Source organism: Etheostoma spectabile, chromosome 12, assembly GCF_008692095.1.
Source record: "Etheostoma spectabile isolate EspeVRDwgs_2016 chromosome 12, UIUC_Espe_1.0, whole genome shotgun sequence".
NCBI classification, from domain to species: Eukaryota; Metazoa; Chordata; class Actinopteri; order Perciformes; family Percidae; genus Etheostoma; species Etheostoma spectabile.
Genome location: NC_045744.1, coordinates 5,370,067 through 5,375,930, shown reverse-complemented (window position 1 = coordinate 5,375,930; position 5,864 = coordinate 5,370,067). Strand labels below are relative to the sequence as shown.

General features: G+C 42.5%; 1 protein-coding gene across 1 annotated transcript in view; it reads left to right on the top strand.

Annotated features, from left to right (window-relative positions):
- LOC116698792 (uncharacterized) overlaps positions 1 to 5,864 on the top strand; it is a 30,121-nt gene that overhangs the window by 307 nt on the left and 23,950 nt on the right. The window lies entirely within an intron of this gene.

Here is a 5,864-nt window from a genome sequence, read left to right as displayed (position 1 = left end):
TTTCTTCCTTTTCAAAACTTATTCAAAAACATACAAAGTGGTGTCCCAGCTGTTTTCCACGGAGACTTCAGAAACAGTGCTGTATTTAAATATTTGATATTTAATGCTGTTGAGGAGTTGAGGCCTTTGGTTGTAAAGATCTTTAGTCTATTTAAACGCCCACAGAGAAAGTTTGATCGACTTGGTAACAAGCAAGTGGTGTGTCGCTGTTGGTAACAAGCTGGTGTGCGTCCCTGTGTGTAAAAAAGATAGTGTGTTCCCTGTGTTTGAAAGTATAGTGTATGTCCCTGTGTGGTGTAACAGCAGAGTGGTGTCCCTGTGTGTAACAAGCTAGTGGTTCCCTGTGTGTGTAAGCATAGTGTGTGTCCTGTGTGTGTAGAGCATAGTGTGTGTGCCCTGTGTCTTGTAACAGATAGTGTGTGTCCTGGTGTAACAAGAGTGTGTGTGTCATTGTGTACAAGCATAGTGTGTCTCTGTGTGTAACAAGCATAGTGTGCGTCCCTGTGTGTAAAAAGCATAGTGTGTGTCCCTGTGTGTGATAAGTATAGTGTATGTCCCTGTGTGTGTAACAAGCAGAGTGTGTGTCCCTGTGTGTAACAAGCATAGTGTTTCCCTGTGTGTGTAGAGCATAGTGTGTGTCCCTGTGTGTGTAGAGCATAGTGTGTGTCCCTGTGTCTGTAACAAGCATAGTGTGTGTCCCTGTGTGTAACAAGCATGTGTGAGGTAGGCTGTGTGTCCTGTGGTAACAAGCATAGTGTGTCCTGTGTACCGTGTGTGTGTAAAAAGCATAGTGTGTGTCCCTGTGTGTGATAAGTATAGTGTATGTCCCTGTGTGTGTAACAAGCAGAGTGTGTGTCCCTGTGTGTAACAAGCATAGTGTTTCCCTGTGTGTGTAGAGCATAGTGTGTGTCCCTGTGTGTGTAGAGCATAGTGTGTGTCCCTGTGTCTGTAACAAGCATAGTGTGTGTCCCTGTGTGTAACAAGCAGTGTGTGTGTCCCTGTGTGTAACAAGCATAGTGTGTCTCTGTGTGTAACAAGCATGGTGGTCCCTGTGTGTGTAACAAGCATAGTGTGTCCCTGTGTACAACAAGCATAGTGTGGTCCTGTGTGTGTAAAAAGCATAGTGTGTGTCCCTGTGTGTAAGTCGGACAAAAGTGTGCGTCCCTGTGTGTGTACAAGAAAAGGTGTGTCCCTGTGCACAAGCCAGAGGCACTTTCACCTATTGCCTGTGTAAAAAACAATAAAATGAGGAGTGATGTTCTTTGGTTGTAAAGATCGTTTAGTCTAGTTAAATGACAACAGAGAGTTATGTCATTGCTTTTAATACTGTAAATGATGAGATTGACAGTGTGCCAAGACAAAATCCTTGTTTATAGTTCTATTTTACATGTTTAGTTTATCAGAACATGAATAAGAGATGGCGTAAAGTGGTGCTCATCACTGTGTACATGCAGGACACACTGATAGTTATAAAAACCTTGTCTATAATTTATGCTATCTAATACATTTTGTGGGCCCTTTTTTACCGATCTGAGTGCCTAGTGTTAAAGCAGACGGCACAGGAGCTTTTAGACATCATTCCTAAGTGTGTTCTGGTAACATGCAAGTCAACCAATCAGAGGGCCTCTCCCATTCCCTTTAACAGCCAGGCAGGTCAACCATCAGAAGTCCTCTCCCATTCCCTTTAACAAACAGGCGTGTTTGGAGCTCGAGATTGCTGTTATGATGGCGGATTCACCACCCTCACAATTATATGAAATCTTCTGCATGTGTGTCCTTGTGTCTGTAACGAGATAGTGTGCGCCCTGGTGTCTAACAAGAATAGGGTGTGTCCTGTGCACGAGCCTAAGAGCATTTTTACTAATTCTCTGTTAAAAAAACATGAAATGCCGCGCGGTATGATTTAGAGGTTTTTTGTAATGGTCTGGAGATACAATCCTGCTGCCCTCAAGATACCAATACTCCCAGATGCACCTGAAAAACACTTACCTGTAGAAACACACGCCGAGAATGCACTGAACACACCTCCCTGTAAGACCACACGCGCCCAGAATGCCCCTGACACATCTCCGGTAACAAGGTGAGCATTAAACCTAACATATCATAAACATGTATAGAGGCACATCTAGGTAATATCAGATATTAGGATATCAGTGTAATCAACAGAAGCAACATACATGTTCACACTATCTGAAGATGGATTAATGGGAGAAATTATCGCGACGTCTGGGCCAATCATTAATCTATGGCGGTAGGATATATGAATGCATCCCACATACTCCCAAAGACCAACGATGAGAGAACTTAGTTTCATAGTTTTATGATGATATTGTGCGCTCATTGTCACTAATATACAGTCTGTGCATATATACTTGAACTATGTTCCAATAACTGAAACTGTTTTACAAATCGCTTACACTAATCTCTAACTTTAACGAACAAATTTAGTGTAATGTTTTACATAAATTTCATGGCCGGTAAACCCCGTAAATTTGGCAGTGCCACCTACAACGGGGGAAAAAGCACTGTGCTACCTACAGCTCTGATAGCACCGTGCTACCTACACTCCCTGATAGCACCGTGCTACCTACATCGCTGCGAGCACCGTGCTCACCTACAGATCGAGGAGAGGACCGCTACCTACGCTCTAAAAGACACACGTGCTACCTACAGCTCTGCGAGCACGGTTACCTACAGCGCGAAATAAAACAGTGTTTTTGATGGGAAACAACCATGTTTGAGCTTTGAGACAGGAAATAATAGTTGTAGTTTAAAAGTTTTTGAAATAGTGCGTGTAACTGTACCGTGAGGAAATCAGTATTGAACCCTGCTATTTTGCAAGTTCTCCCCACTTAGAATCATGGAGGGGTCATGAAATTGTCATCGTCAGGTGCATGTCACTGGGAGAGACGAATCTAAAAAAAAATCCAGAAAACACTATGTATTCTTGCATGAGTACTATATTTGTATAACAGCGCAATAAGTATTTGAACCCAAAAGATTGATTGAAAATGCATGTTAAATTTGTACAGGTAGCCTTTGTTTGCCAATTGACGTAGGTCAAGTGTAGTGTGTGCAACTGGTGAAAAAACTACTGACCTTTTGACTCTGTAATTGCACAAAGGCTACGTACCAAATAATTAACATGGATGTTATCTGGGGTTCAAATACTGTAATTTCGCAGCTGTATCATAGAAATAAATGAGTTTAAAAAATTGTGTGTATTTGGGGAGTTTTGTTTTTTCAGATTAGTCTCTCACAGTGGACATGCACTACAAGACAATTTCAGACCCCCCTTCACCATGGATGTTCTAAGGGGGAGAACTTGAAAATGCAGGTGTTCCAAATGCTTATTTTCCCTCACTGTGATATAATCCAATACACTGAACTAGAAACTTTATAAATACATATAGACTCCAGTTCAAATACGTTTATTTTCCTCACTTGTATTTTCATGTTTTTCGTCATGGAGATGTGATTAACCTCTTGCCTTTGTTATTTAGGCTTGAGTCTCTCTGCTGCAGTTTTTCTGCTCTTCTGGTTGCAGGATTGGCTGAGACACAAGACCCTCCACATGGGCACCCGCCGACCAGCTGCTGGATGATTTTCCTGGATACGAGCAGAGGTACGCTGGGCAGAGCAGCTGATGAAACGGCCCGGGCAGCTGGAAGTCAGCTCAGGAGAATGCAACTTAGTTGAAGTCTGTGGCAGTCGACAGTCACTGGGGGGCCGCGCAGGTCTGATTGGGGGCCGCGTGGCTACTGGGTTTGACCCGCTGGAGCAGCCTGCTCCGACTTTGTATGCTGCGAAACTGTTAGCACTTGGAGCAGGTGTAGGGGCGCGTCCTCGGTGGTGACTAAAATCAATTGAGCACTCATATCCAGACCCACACCTGAAACGGCGCGGAACATAGAAACAGCAAAGTCAATGAATTGCAGAAAGAATCCAAAACTGTTCCGCAACTGAAGAGAAGGTGAGGAAAGTTTTAACATCTTAGCCAGATAATGAGACCGATGGTGTCGTGGCTAAATCCTGGAGCCGTGGGCGACGAAAGATCGACATTGCAAGCTGCAGGACTGGGGCCTCGACCCATTGCAACACGTGGATCCTGAAACTGATTATTAAAGTTTTGGTATTCATGGAAGTTCACACTTACATCTACTTTACATGGAGAAGAACTGAAAGATCTTTGATTGCTAGAGAGTGACGCAACTCCTCAAAAAAATGTCTAAACTGCATTAAAACAGCCCTTTAAAGGAGGAGCCTGGTTAGATATACAATCATGCATGTGTTACATTGCTACGCAGTAAATTCACATCAAGAATACCCAAACTTTATTAAATTAGGAGTAACATTTTTAAGTATGCAATGAGTTGATTGTAGACCTATCGCTCAATAATAAAATGTAACAAATTCCTTTGACTGTTGACTCTCGGGTCTCATCCCACGCAGACAAGTTCCCCAAAAACTCCTACAGCGCCGAGGCTTTAATCCCAGACCAACTTCCTGTTGATGCCGTTATGTTAGCTGATTTGGCAGAGAGTCAACCGTAGCTCGGGACCAGATCTGGAGATTAGGACCGCCGATGTTTAATGTTATCTCATGTTTGATGCTGCAGCTCAGCTAGCCAGCAGCCTGCTGTGACCAGTGGTGACCCTGTTCCCGGTGTCTGCTGACTCTGAGTCGCATCTGCAGAGTGGCGTTACAGCTCTAGCTGAGCTGGGAACACCTGGTAGCAAGCTACGCGCGTTTCACACAAGCGAGATGTGGAACCCTATTGTTGCGTTCACTACCTTCACTGACTTGAGCTTTTAAGTTACGCGAGTCAGATTTTCAATGGAGCTTCTAGCTCATTGCCAAGGGGGCAAAATCTGTCATTTGCGTTTTTGGAGTTTTTAGCATATGAGCACAATCAGAAAGTTGAAATATTTAACTTTATGGTAATGAAGCTATGATCGGTTTGATTGGCTAATGCAAGCAACCAATCAGAATTAGAACCGTTCCTTTCGCTAGCTGATCCCTGAAAACATACAATGTAAATTTTTGTCCTACCAAAACATGTAATTCTGAGGACAAGCTCATAATCCTGTTGCTAGATTACTATCATTTATGATATAATGTTTAGGGACAGTTACGGTTAGCTGCCGGTCACATGGTCTCTAACGGTCCTCCCAGAGAAGTTCCTGCACGCGATCACTAAGTTCGTCTGGTCGGCTGCTTGCTCTGCCTGCACGCCTGCTTCGTGCTCAGCGGCTAACGAGCGAGCTAACTGCTAACGACTACCAGCTGCGACCCAAGTGACCGATAAAACTCCTGTCATTATTACGTAATTTCAAAAAAGGTTTCTCGTTTTCACGTGTAGTGGATTCATATATGTAATTTAGAAGGTTTCTAGGTAAGGTATTGGATTATATATGTAATCTATAAAAGGTTTTAGTGTCAGTGTATGATTATATATGTAATTTCTAAAGGTTTTCTAGTTCCAGTGTAATGGATTATATGTAACTTTCTAAAAAGGTTTCTAATGTCTGTATTGGATTTTATATCTGTAATTTTAAAAGGTTCTAGTGTCGTTGTACTTTGTTTAATAGTCAATTTATAAAGGTTGTAGTGTCAGTGGATTGGATAACATGTAATTTGTAAGGTTTCTAGTGTCAGTGTGATTGGATAAATTAATTTATAAAGGTTTGTAGTGTCGAGTGTATTGGATTAACATGTAATTTTGTAAAGGTGTTAGTGTCAGTGTATTGGATGGTCTTTGGTTGTAAAGATCTTTAGTCTATTTAAACGACCACAGAGAAAGTTTGATCGACTTGTGTAACAAGCAGAGTGTGTGTCCCTGTGTGTAACAAGCATAGTGTGCG